The sequence below is a fragment of the Podarcis erhardii genome, assembly GCF_964252035.2.
Source record: "Podarcis erhardii genome assembly, chromosome: 2".
Classification (NCBI taxonomy): Eukaryota; Metazoa; Chordata; class Lepidosauria; order Squamata; family Lacertidae; genus Podarcis; species Podarcis erhardii.
In genome coordinates, this window is record NC_138498.1 from 17,416,607 (window position 1) to 17,430,828 (window position 14,222).

A 14,222-nucleotide genomic window follows, 5' to 3' on the forward strand; every position below is an offset into this window, starting at 1 on the left:
CTACTTGCATTTTGACGTGCTTTCGAACTGCTAGGTGGGCAGGAGCTGGGACCGAACAATGGGAGCTCACCCTGTCACAGGGATTTGAACCGCCGACCTTCTGATTGGCAAGCTCTAGGCTCTGTGGTTCAGACCACAGCGCCACCCGCGTCCCCAGAGCAGGAAACAAAATAATAAAAATAAGTGGGGGGGGGAACAGTATAAAACAGTGACAAAATCCTATAAACAGGTCCAGGAAACAACGAAATGACAGCTCTGTCATAAAGTAAACAAGCAAATCTAGAATGTAAAAAAATAAAAAAAAAATCAAGATTTTCCCATTTAAGGAAACACTTAGGTAGAAACCAACGTAAGACATTCACACAGATGAAACCACCAATGGCCTTAGCAACCATTCCCACCCTGGTTTTCCCTTAAGGCAGCCCACTCACTTGCTGTCAGGGACTGGCAGGGCTGTGATAAGTGTGTGCCGGAGGCAAGGGGGCTGGAGGCTGACTTGAGAGCCAGAACCAGCGATTTGTGGGCTTCAGTGCCATCCCAGAGGCAGGAGCCAGGGCAAGAGGAGAGGTCAGAGCTGTCAGGGATCGGGGCACAGGACATGTCAGAGAAGCTGGAAGAGACTGATCAGGTCAGAGGAGGGTTGGGAGAAGCTAACTGGGGGGGGGGGGAGCTCCCAAGGCAATCTGCCATTGACTTTCAATTCTGCTCTACAGCGCCATCTGGTGTCACATTTTTATCGCACATTTTAAGGTTACAAATTGACCTGTGTAGCTGAGTCTTGGGTTGCCCCAGCCATAACGAAATATTAAACATTAAAAATAACTTCTCTGTATAGGGCTGCCTTTAGATGTCTTCTAAAGGTCATATAGTTACATACCTTGTTGGCTTGTGAGTTGCTCAACTCCATGCCCTCCAACATTTATCCGATGAAAATAGGGACGTCCTAAGGTAAAGCAGGACATTCCGGGATCGAATAAGAAGCCGGGATGGCTTCTGTAAATCCGGGACTGTCCCTGGAAAAATAGAGATACTTGGAGGCTCTGTTCTTTCCCCTTTTCCTCTATTGGTTTTGAAGCACCTGAAGAGGGAGGGGGAAACCATCATTTTTTTCTGCAGGGGTCACTGTGGTTGTTTCTGTTGGACACAAATACAGGTGATTTCAAAAGGAACATAGGAAGCTGCCTGATACCTGATCAGACCATTGTTCCAACTAGCTCAGTCTCAGCACGGACTGGCAATGTTTCTTCGTGGTATCAGTCAGGGAGACTTTCGCAGTCCTACCAGGAGATATCAGGAATTGAACTTGAGGCATTCTTCCTGCAAATTGGAACCAGGACCATACAGCAAAAGGCTTTGCAGATGGCAAGGAAGCACTGTCAACAAGAAGGCTCAAGTCAAATTGCAACGATCGCCATTTGACAGGCATGTGAGAGAACCAAGCCAGAAATTACAAATCTGGCACAAGCCATAAAAATATATAATAATGATGTCAATATGTAGAAACTGGAAAGACCGTAGATGGAAGCTCATTAGCCTCCCTCAATCCATCAGGTTAATGAAGAACATGGTCCATAAAATATGCACTTGCATGCTGCTATAAAACACAACCCTCCGATGTTCCCAGCTAATAGAATTATTTTTCACAATGCAAATTAATTGCTGTAATTCTTCATCTGTCTCTAGAAACAGGCCAACGAGTTCTTATGGATTAGTAAGCAAACCCGTTTGAGTTCAGTCCTTTCGAAAGCATCCCTCGGTAAGTCCACCTCTCTCCTTTCCACTGACGGCTATCAATCCTGGTGGGGTTCTTGACTCAACTCTGGCAAGGAGTATTCCTGTGGAAACTGCACATGACGTCTTTGTAGGAGTGCAAATATCCAGAGTGTGGGGTCAGGTGGGATTACTATGAGGAATTATAAAATATGCATCAAGCCATTGTGTCCACGATGAATGCATTGTGTTGACTGGGTTTGAGACATTGACAATAATTTATTATCAAATCCCACAACCCTCTGCATCTCTGGCCATTTCCTCTACTGTCCATTTCTCTTGCCTGACAAGTCAAATACTGCAGGCAGGCATGCTGGGTCATCAAAGACAATGGGCAGTTTCTTTTATGTAGCTTTTCTGATATGTTAATCTTAGGATGTTAATCTTAGGGCCAGGAAACAGGTCTCACATAAAGGTGATGATCGCTGTCCTCCTGGCCATCCTTCTTATCATGTGTATTGATTGTTTATGACCTCCGGGGTTGCTGAATGCACTCTTTTGTAGTTTTCATTCATTTACGCCAAAAGTATGCATGCTTAACTAGTGATTGTAGTTTAACTTTGTCCCCACATGGGGTTTGTTGAAATGCTCAGAAGAAATCTAACAGAGTTAGAACACTCTGTAAAAAGTTCTTTTGCGAATAAAACGACCTGGGCTGAGGGGTGGAGGGACGCAGAGATTATTATATGCACCCTTCCCAGAGTTTTGCTGGTTCAAGCCTCTGTGTGTATTCTTATTAATCAGTGTTCAATCCTTCCTTTACTTTGGGAACGCCTCATGTCTTATTCAGAGCTACCCCTCTGGCTCCTGAGAAAATATACTGCCCGTATGTTTCTGAGAGAGTAACTTGCTCTGTGGCTGCATCCACACCATACATTTAAAACATATAGCATCCCGGGAACTCTAGATTACCCTGTAGCAAGGTTTTTAGCGGGGGGAATTAGAATTAGAATTATTTGATTATTGATGTAAACCCCCAAAATGTATTTTCTATAGTTATGTTTCCACCTCTATCTTTAGTACATTTTATTTTATTTTATTGCTATGGCTAGTGGCTGATGCAAATAAAGATTCTTCTTCTCTAGCTTACACCCAAAGCTACAATTTCCGGCACCCTTCCCAGGTTGTTTTTTTTTGGGGGGGGGGGAGTCCTGCACTTTAAATATGCTTTAAGTTTATGGCGTGTACACAATTCCTTCTTGTCAGCAGAGATCTTTCAGGAAGACCCACCTTAATGTCTTGCCACTGGGAACTGTACGCTTGCTGATACAGTGGATTCCTGGCTCGGGAAAGCCCTCCTGCCTAAATTTCAGTGGACATCCACACTGCTGGCCTTCAGCTGAAAAAACATAAAATCATAGAATCATAGAATCATAGAGTTGGAAGAGACCACAAGGGCCATCGAGCCCAACCCCCTGCCAAGCAGGAAACACCATCAGAGCACTCCTGACATATGGTTGTCAAGCCTCTGCTTAAAGACCTCCAAAGAAGGAGACTCCACCACACTCCTTGGCAGCAAATTCCACTGTCGAACAGTTCTTACTGTCAGGAAGTTCTTCCTAATGTTTAGGTGGAATCTTCTTTCTTGTAGTTTGGAACCACTGCTCCGTGTCTGCTTCTCTGGAGCAGCAGAAAACAACCTTTCTCCCTCCTCTATGTGACATCCTTTTATATATTTGAACATGGCTATCATATCACCCCTTAACCTCCTCTTCTCCAGGCTAAACATGCCCAGCTCCCTTAGCCGTTCCTTATAAGGCATCGTTTCCAGGCCTTTGACCATTTTGGTTGCCCTCCTCTGGACACGTTCCAGTTTGTCAGTGTCCTTCTTGAACTGTGGTGTCCAGAACTGGACACAGTACTCCAGGTGAGGTCTGACCAGAGCAGAATACAGTGGCACTATTACTTCCCTTGATCTAGATGCTATACTCCTATTGATGCAGCCCAGAATTGCATTGGCTTTTTTAGCTGCCGCGTCACACTGTTGGCTCATGTCAAGTTTGTGGTCAACCAAGACTCCTAGATCCTTTTCACATGTACTGCTCTCAAGCCAGGTGTCACCCATCTTGTATTTGTGCCTCTCATTTTTTTTGCCCAAGTGCAATACTTTACATTTCTCCCTATTAAAATTCATCTTGTTTGTTTTGGCCCAGTTCTCTAATCTGTCAAGGTCATTTTGAAGTGTGATCCTGTCCTCTGGGGTGTTAGCCACCCCTCCCAGTTTGGTGTCATCTGCAAATTTGATCAGGATGCCCTTGAGTCCATCATCCAAGTCGTTGATAAAGATGTTGAATAAGACCGGGCCCAAGACAGAACCCTGTGGCACCCCACTAGTCACTCTTCTCCAGGATGAAGAGGAACCATTGATGAGCACCCTTTGGGTTCGGTCAGACAGCCAGTTACAAATCCACTGAGTGGTAGCATAGTCAAGACCGCATTTTACCAGCTTCTTTACAAGAATATCATGGGGCACCTTGTCAAATGCCTTGCTGAAATCAAGGTAGGCTACATCCACTGCGTTCCCTTCATCTACCAGGCTTGTAATTCTGTCAAAAAACGAGATCAGGTTAGTCTGACATGACTTATTTTTCAGAAATCCATGCTGACTATTGGTGATCACAGCATTCCTTTCTAGGTGCTCACAGACTGTTTGCTTAATGATCTGCTCCAGAATCTTCCCTGGTATTGATGTCAGACTGACTGGCCGGTAATTATTTGGGTCCTCTCTTTTTCCCTTTTTGAAAATAGGGACAACATTTGCCCTCCTCCAGTCTGCCGGGACTTCGCCTGTTCTCCAGGAATTCTCAAAGTTGACTGCCAGTGGTTCTGAGATCACATCTGCCAGTTCTTTTAATACTCTTGGATGCAGTTCATCTGGCCCTGGAGACTTGAATACATCTAGACTAGCCAAGTATTCTTGTACTATCTCCTTAGTTATTCTGGGCTGTGTTTCCTCTGCTGAATCATTTGCTCCAAATTCTTCAGGTCGGGCATTGTTTTCTTTATCGGAGAAGACTGAGGCAAAGAAGGCATTGAGGAGTTCAGCCCTTTCTGTGTCCCCTGTTTGCATTTCACCATCTTCTCCTCTGAGTGACCCCACTGTTTCTTTCTTCTTCCTTTTGCTACGAACATACCCATAAAAGCCTTTTTTGTTGCTTTTAACCTCTCTAGCAAGCCTGAGTTCATTCTGTGCTTTAGCTTTTCTGACTTTGTGTCTACACGTGCTGGCTATTTGTTTGAATTCCTCTTTGGTGGTTTCCCCCCTTTTCCATTTTTTGTACACATTCTTTTTTAATGTAAACTCAGTTAAAAGTTATTTAGATAGCCACCCTGGCTTCTTTAGGCACCTTCCATGTTTCCGTCTCACTGGTATTGCCTGAAGTTGTGCTTTTACTATCTCCCTCTTAACAAACTCCCAGCCATCATGAACTCCCTTTCCTTTTAGTATTACTGGAATCTGGCTGTTTTGTTCAGGCCCTTTTTATATATATATACTTTTCAGGTTTATACACTTCACTAATTTTACCATCATTTTAACATTTATTTTTAATACCTTCTACATATCCAAATTAACTTAATTTGCCCATTTATTCATCTTCTTTAAATATACACTCTTATCAAACTGCAGCCAAACAATAATCCTCCCAATGTTCTTATCTGTTTACAATCTATCTGTAAATATTCAATGAACCATTTCCATTCTTTTATTTAAAAAAATTGTCATCTTGATTTCTTATTCTTTTGGTAAGTTTGGCCATTTCTGCATATTCCATAAGTGTTTGTATTCATTCTTCCTTTCCTGGAACTTCTGCTTCTTCCCATTGTTTTGTTCAGGCCTTTGGGCGCCCTTTGCAGCCGTCATTTGATACTACGACTAAATTTGCTTTTTATTTGTGTTTTAAACTGTGAGGACTTTGTTCTTTTATTCATGACTCACCTGGGGATCCTAGGCTGCAGGGTGAGGTATAAATAGCTTAAGCAAAACAAAACAAAGCAAGAAAGCAGATCTCCTCAGGAAACTGAATTCTGGGACACAGGTACTGTCTGAAGGCAGAAGGCCAGGCCCCTACTCAGTGCCGGATTTCCATATAAGCTAAACAAGCAATAGTTTTTATTTATTTATTATTTAAAGGGGGGGGGAACCCTGGATGTACGTTTCCAAAATGTAAGATAAAAAATAAAATAAAACCTACATACAGCAACAGTGTTTTGTGTTGTTATGTAGGCTCCTATGATGTAAGCAATGGGCCCCGCCTGCTATCCTGCTCCCTAAAATATCACTGGTTTGCTCATTTCAACAATTTGTTGTTGTTGTTGTTTAGTTGTGTCCGACTCTTTGTGACCCCATGGACCAGAGCATGCCAGGCACTTCTGTCTTCCACTTCCTCCCGCAGTTTGGTCAAACTCATGCTGGTAGCTATCCAACCATCTCGTCCTCTGTCATCCCCTTCTCCTTGTGCCCTCCATCTTTCCCAACATCAGGGTCTTTTCCAGGGAGTCTTCTCTTCTCATGAGGTGGCCAAAGTATTGGAGCCTCAGCTTCAGGATCTGTCCTTCCAGTGAGCACTTAGGGCTGATTTCCTTAAGAATGGGTAGGATTGATCTTCTTGCAGTCCATGGGGCTCTCAAGAGTCTCCTCCAGCACCAGAATTCAAAAGCATCAATTCTTCGGCGATCAGCCTTCTTTATGGTCCAGCTCTCACTTCCATACATCACTACTGGGAAAACCATAGCTTTAGCTATACAGACCTTTGTCGGCAATTACTTTAACAAAATACATACTGTATCTGGTTATGTGCAAATGGCTTTAGATACCTATTAGGTTCATAAATTACCATATAGCATATGTTCAACAAAAAAACAACCCAGCGACAATTTGTTGTTGACAAAGGACAGCTGGACATACATAAAGGGCCCCATTGCCTTCAGTAGCTTAGGGCCTCGTCAAACCTAAATCTGGCCCTGGTCCTACTTGGCAGAATGAGGAGGCCCTCAAAATGTGTTAGGACATGCATGCCACATTTTGAAATAAAGTGAAGAAATGGACAATACCACCTCTAAAGAGTCTGTCCCCGACCCCCTCCGCGAGCTGACTGTTAAGGTCTTGCCACCTGTCCTGTATAACACAGGACAACGTCCTGTTTTGATACAGTTTTGCCTTGTAATGATCTCTCCCAGCTATTGACAAAAAGAAGAGGAGAAGCAGAGGATTTCTTGCTCGAGAAGAAAGGAGGTCTTCAGTCCTTGTGAGGAAAAAAAGCTGAACCGGACACCAGGAATATGTTCACCAGGCATCTGATGTTGGGATAAAGGAGTCAGGCATATGTGAGTTCTCTGGTGCTTTGTGTACGTTTGCAGGATTAGGTACTTTGGTCTATACAGTATACAGTTATAATCCCAGCGGAGCCATTCTGGTTATCTGAATCTGAATTCAGAATAGGAAGAGGCTATTCTGCGAAACCTGTAACCCGCCTTGTGTTGCTGGAGAACAGCTGCCATCACAGCTAGCCAACATGGTCCCTGGTGTGTGTTATTATTTGTTAAGTTGTGGGTGAACATATCAGACGACACAACGATTCTCCAAACAGCTCTTGTTTATTCACAGGTCAGAACTGAACTGAACTGAACTGAAGGGTTCAGCCAGCCTGCTTATATAGAGCGCCAGTACAATGTAACTGTAACAACTTTCTGTAACTATCCAATCACTGAACGTCACTTTCGATCCCTTATTTGCATATGTGGACCTGAACTATCTACAGTATCCCCCTGCTGGCCCAGGGTGAGAACTTCAGTACATAACATTATTATTATTATTAGAATTTATATACCGTCCTATACCTGGAGGTCTCAGGGTGGTTCACAGATGGGAGGGTTGCCAAGAGAAAGGTACTGATGTACAGTGCCCACAGCCAGAACTGTCTTTCAAAACATAAGGAAGTTTCTAGCTCTCCTTGAAAGAGAGGTAAGAAGCAAAATGTTCTGGTATCATCTAAGCAATTTCTGTGAGATGAACTAACCTGGCTGCTTCCACCTTTCAGTGTTTTGAGCAGGGAGTCAGAGCTGTGATTGACAAGTGAGTTGTTTAGAAATCAAAATATAGGAATCCCTGGGCTCCTAAAGAGCTGCTGTTTCCCCCTCCTATTTAGCAAACATTTCTTTCCTGCTTGTCTCACTTTTCTAGTCCAGGGAGTCCCTGTGGATTCACCTTCCTTTCCCCCCTAGCAACCAGGATGCATCTTTCTGGTGGTGGGTTTGTCAGAGATCAGGTACTCCCCAGAAGTTATTTTCTGCAAATGCTACTACACAATAAGTGCATGTGGAACTTAATGAATCGTCAGTCTCCCAAATGGCAAATGCAAACGGTGAAAACTTTGCAAAGTGGCTTAGGCAGGTCTCCTGCAAGAGCTAAAGATCAGGCACGTGCAAAGAATTCACTGCATAGTTAACTTAACGTACAATGGTATACAGCACATGTCTGCCTCATTTGTGTTTAATGAGGCTTACTCCCAGGTAGGAGGGTACAGGATTTTGTATAGGGCTGGCTTTGTGGGGAAAGCAGGGTTCTTCTGCCACAACTGGGTATTCCAAGGAGAAATTCAACAGGTTCAGTCTATTCTAGTATGGAAACAGAATCACAGGGAATGCTTTATCCTTCTCATTCTATCTGTCAGACATTTTATTATGGTTGTGGCCACTGATTAATTTTGTGGACCCTCCAAACTTCCTGCAATAGAGGACACACATTTGCATACGGCGCAAAATATATGCGAAGCTTATGCAAATCTGTCTCCTCCTTTGCAGGTGGATTTGGAGGGCCCAATCCACAGGCAGAGCCCAGGCACCAGAAAATTCCTGGCCACAGGTTGCCCATCTCTGCAGCGCTCCTGAAAGCCATTCAAACCTATTTAGAAATACTGACTTAACAGTCTTAGGCCTTTCATCAGTTCAGCGTTTTTGCAAGTCGGCAACAATTGCTGTGCAAATGACGTGTGAAACATTGTCGAAAATGGAGAGCACATTAGGATGGGGGCTCAATATTAATCTCGCAGACAGTGTGTGTAATAGCAAAGAATTTGAACTGTAAACTGAGCTGGGAGCTGAGGCAGATGATTCTATTTAAAGGCTTTAGTTTTCCTTGTTTCTCCTTTCTTCCTCATTTGCAGTGACATTTCTAATTGCACTATTTGCTCTCAACTTGTCTGATGTATCTTATTATATGCTTTAATGATTTTTATACCCCAAATTGTTAACTCCCGTAGAATAATATCGGCAATATTTTACTCCCGAGAACATTACCCATGGCTGCTTAGTCGCGAGTGGAAATCTTGCATTTAAAAAAGATTAATTCACTTGGGGACATTAACGGCATCTGCCTTTAGAATAATTTAAGTCATGTAATGCTATAAGTATAGTTTTTGTGATGAGTAGGGATGAGAATCACAGAATCATAGATTTGCAAAGTCATCTAGTCCAACTCTCCACAATGCAGGCCTCTCAACTAAAGCATCCATGACTTCTGCTTAAAAACCTCCAGCAGAGTCCAAAGGATCTTGCTGGATGCCCAGTGAAGATGATTCCAGACCTGGGTGGGAGGCTGTTCATGCAATGATCCTGTGGATAGCTCAGTTGGTAGAGCATGAAACTCTTAATCTCAGGGTTGGGGGTTTGAGCCCCATGTTAGGCAAAAATTTCCTGCGTTGTAGGGGGTCGGACTAGATGACCCTCGTGGTCTCTTCCAACTCTACAATTCTATGATTCTATGCAACTCCTGTGCAATGTCTAGCTCAGCCCTCATGTCTTTCCATAGCCTGCCGCCAGACAGCCTTTTAGCTGGATTTCCCAAGGAATTGAAATTGGGACCCTTCAAGGGATGTGGGTGATGCTGTGGTCTAAACCACTGAGCCTCTTGGGCTTGCCGATCAGAAGGTTGGTGGTTTGAATCCCCGTAACGGGGTGAGCTGCCGTTGCTCTGTCCCAGCTCCTGCCAACCTAGCAGTTCGAAAGCACGCCAGTGCAAGTAGATAAATAGGTACCGCTGCAGCAGGAAGGTAAACAGCATTTCCGTGCACTCTGGCTTCCATCACGGTGTTCCATTGCATCAGAAGTGGTTTAGTCATGCTGGCCACATGACCATAAGCTGTCTGTCGGGCAAACACCGGCTCCCTCGGCCTGAAAGCGAGATGAGCGCCACAACCCCATAGTCGCCTTGGACTGGACTTAACCATCCAGTGGTCCTTTACTTTTTTACATACCTCATACACCAAGAGCGGTATAACAAATCTCCTGCGTTCTCTGCCCGTTAAACTGCACAACTTGGAGTGGATTGGCAGAGGAGGCTTGTTTGCCCTGTTCAAGAGGCATCTGAGTGCTCTGCAAACAAAGGCTGCCTTGTTCATTTCAGTGGAAGGAGCTAATCTGTGTGCACGTGGATTTGGACAACAGGATGTTCTCCCTCCGTGTGTTTGTGTGTGTGAAAGAGAGAGAGAGAGAATCACAGCTTTGAATCACATCCACACCATATACAGTGGTACCTCTACTTACGGATGCGATCTGTTCCGGGGTGCCGTTCGCATCACGAAAGGTCTGTAAGTAGAACGCCGCTTCTGCACATGCGCGTGACGCAATAGAGCGCTTCTGAGCATGCACAAAGCACACAGAATGCTTCTGCGCATGCGGCGACACCTGGAAGTATACACTTCCGGGTTTGCCACGTTCGCAACCCGAAAATCCGCAACATGAACCTAACGCAACTAGAGGTATGACTGTATAGCATATATAATATAGCATGTGGCTTCCCCCCCAAAGAATCCTGGGAGCTGTAGTTCACCAAGGATGCTGGGAATTGTAGCTCTGTGAGGGGTGAGCTCAGTGCTTTTTTTCTTGGGGGGGCACAGGGGGACATACCCCTAAACATTTTGTGAATCCCAATTTGAACTATAAAACCACTATGGTGATTTTCTTGAGTCAAAATGAGAGTACCCCTAAACATATTTTTTTAGAAAAAAAGCACTGGGTGAACTACATTTCCTAGGATTCTTTTGGGGGAAGCCATGGCTGTTGATGTGTTTTTAATGTGGGTTAAACGTATGTGGGCCTACATCTTTATTTCTCAAGTGACTGCAGGCTTCCAGTGACTGCCCAGCACCCAAAGCCTGCTTATTGTGGGGTCATTTGACAGAGAAGCATTGTTCAATTGTCAATGCCATTGACAGTTTGTAATCTGCGCAGTCCCCTAAAGGGAGGCTTTTCTGTTATCTTGTTGAAGCCATGCCTAGTACTTTCTCTGGTTTATTGTTTTGCCGTTGCCTATAGATATGCCAGTTTCCTTTCTAGCTCAGTTGCCAAATGACTATGCCACAATTGGTGAATGTCTATTCTGAAAACGAAAAAGGAATTGGAACAAGAAAAATAGAGTAGCATATTATTGTCTACATCATCATTTTCACAGCCTCTGAACTCTTGTTTGTGCTTTTATTGTCCCTTTATGTGCCTATCTTCAAGGATGTATCATTGATCTTTTGAAGAGGGGGAACCCCATTTGGAATTCTGTTATCATACTTTTATTGTGCTTTCAGGTACCAACTAGGGATCTTCAATGGTCCTTGTTCCCTGAGCACTGGAAAGGGGTGATTTGAATCAGTTTGCATTTAAAGGCAAACTCACCGATTTTTCCCTTTCCGGAACAATATGCAAACCAAAGCACAGCCAGCCTGTGAAATTTGCACTTCCCCGTATTCTGCAATGCCATTCTCCAGCCATGCAAGGTATGCAGAAATACACATATTAGGGTAAAGTGTGCAGAACAATATATATATTAATAAAATAACACAAAAATGTATTAATGCAAAAATGCATAAAAATTGCTTTGCAAATTTAGTTTATTAAGCAAAAATTGTATACAAAAATGTGTCTATTAGGAGAAATTTGCAGTAAGATGCTGACAGATTTCCATCAGGACTTATTTTATTTATATTTTAAATAAATTGATGCAAAAAAGTATCTTAAGAGTGGTGAGAGCCAGTGTGGTGTAGTGGTTAAGAGTGGTAGACTCGTAATCTGGTGAATTGGGTTCGCGTCTCCGCTCCTCCACATGCAGCTGCTGGGTGGCCTTGGGCTAGTCACACTTCTCTGAAGCTCTCAGCCCCACTTGCCTCACAGAGTGTTTGTTGTCGGGGAGGAAGGAAAAGGAGAATGTTAGCTGCTTGGAGACTTCTTCTGGTAGTGATTAAGCGGGATATCAAATCCAAACTCCTCCTCCTCCTCCTCCTCCTCCTCTTCTTCTTCTTCTGGGAAAATACGAGAAACTGAGATGGACAAAAACTAACATAGATATACCTCTCCTTACTGGGAAGCCGAAGGCAATTTTTTATGGCAGGCTTCACCAACCTGGTGCTCTCCAAATGCTATGGGCTACAACTCTAGCCAACATACCTGTACTGCCTGAGGGCTGATGGGAGTTGTAGTTCAAAAGTTAGCACTTGTGGCACATTGCTTTGCATGGGACAGGCCTCCCAATGGGCATTCTTACCCACATTGCAGAGGTTAATAGCTTTTAGTGCACAACTAGAGCTGGATCGAGGTCTCTTCTGTAATCTAGATTCACCTACCCCACAGAAGGCTACCTCAATCCATCCAGGGGTATTCAAGAGACAAAAATGGAGCCTTTTGGTAAATATGCTTCATTGTTCCAGTCCTGTCTTTAGAATGGTAAATACATAAAAGATAATAAAGGGAAGAGGGGAAGATGCTGCTGCTGTAATTAAGTCTGGCAGAGTCTGGCTAAAATCACAAAGGGAATTCTAACTCTTCTGGATACAGAACTTATTTTATTCACACTTCCTAGCTTTTATGGGGGGAAGGCACTATTATGATTAAATCAGCACCATAGAGTTTGGCTATCTCTCTGCCTTACCTTATTTTTTTAATGCAACCAGTGCTTTTTTCTCTAAAAAAATATTTAGGGGTACTCTCATTTTCCTACTCATATTGAAATACTGCTCCTCAATGAGGCCAAACCTATATTCAGAAAATGTTTAGGGGTATGTGCACTCCCACGTACCCCAGAAAAAAGCACTGAAAGCAACAATAACAAAACTAGGAACATTTCCAGGCTTTGGCCTCTATGTTTTGCGGTTCCCCGAATTAAGAAGATGAAGGAGTGTCTCCACCCCATTGTTCAGCCCTGACACTGAGGTCCAGCTCCGATGGCCTTCTGGCAGTTCCCTCATTGTGAGAATTGAAGCTACAGTGAACCAGGCAATGGGCGTTCTCTGTAGTGGCACCCGCCCTGTGGAACGCCCTCTCATCAGATGTCAAGGAAATAAACAACTACCCGACTTTTAGAAGACATCTGAAGGCAGCCCTGTTTAGGGAAGTTTTTAATGTTTGAAGTTTTATTCTGTGTTTAGTGTTCTGTTGGGAGCTGTTTAGAGTGGCGGGGGAAACCCAGCCAGATGGGCGGGGCATAAATAATAAATTGTTGTTGTTGTTGTTGTTGTTGTTGTAATTATCTTGTTTCATGATAGAGATGTGCTAGCAAAACAAGAAGTCTGTGAGCAGGGATGAAATGATTCCATGGGCAGGATGGACAAAAGTATGCATGCTTTAATACTTTTGATATCCACAGCAGAAAAACAAATCCTAACGTAGCTTCAAGACTAGCAATGAGTTATCATCCGAAGGACTATGTGCCTGCAACGTAGTATACCGAGGCAGACATTTTTTTGCTGAAAAGGCATCTCTTTCTTTTTAGGTGTGGTTGCTGGTCAAGGATCATGTTTGACCCTTCAACCCAGGGCAAGTGGAACAAAAGGCTGCAGTGTGGGGTCCAGCCTGCTCCATTCCATCTCCCTCCTCCAAAAGTTCGATTCCCACCTCCCCACCCCAATAGCAACTCAATGTTGCATGGCCATGCTCCATCAATGGCATAGGGTCAGGTTTCAGGGAATCTGATCCCTCCCGCGGTAGCAGCCAAGAAGCAGAGAAACAATTAAAAGTTCGTACCACATAATTTTAAGGGGACGCGGGTGGCGCTGTGGGTTAAACCACAGAGCCTAGGACTTGCCGATCAGAAGGTCGGCTGTTCGAATCCCCGCGATGGGGTGAGCTTCCGTTGCTCTGTCCCTGCTCTTGCCAACCTAGCAGTTCGAAAGCACGTCAAAGTGCAAGTAGATAAATAGGTACCGCTCTGGCGGGAAGGTAAACGGCGTTTCCGTGCGTTGCTCTGGTTCGCCAGAAGCGACTTAGTCATGCTGGCCACATGAACCAGAAGCTGTACGCTGGCTCCCTCGGCCAATAAAGCGAGATGAGTGCAACCCCACAGTCGACCACGACTGGACCTAATGGTCAGGGGTCCCTTTACCTTTACCACATAATTTATTAATATTCACAGGACGAGACGAAGGAATGCAGTTTTCCCTAGATAATGGCATTGCTCCAAGTAATGTCCCACC

The 14,222-nt window shown here is 44.1% G+C and overlaps 1 long non-coding RNA gene across 1 annotated transcript in view; it reads left to right on the top strand.

Moving 5' to 3' along the window:
- The window catches only part of LOC309335117, an 80,524-nt gene that overhangs the window by 8,702 nt on the left and 57,600 nt on the right, over positions 1-14,222 (top strand). Inside the window, exon 3 of the long non-coding RNA XR_014153362.1 lies at positions 1,684-1,756. This is a non-coding gene — a long non-coding RNA (uncharacterized lncRNA). The remainder of the gene's footprint in view (positions 1-1,683; positions 1,757-14,222) is intronic.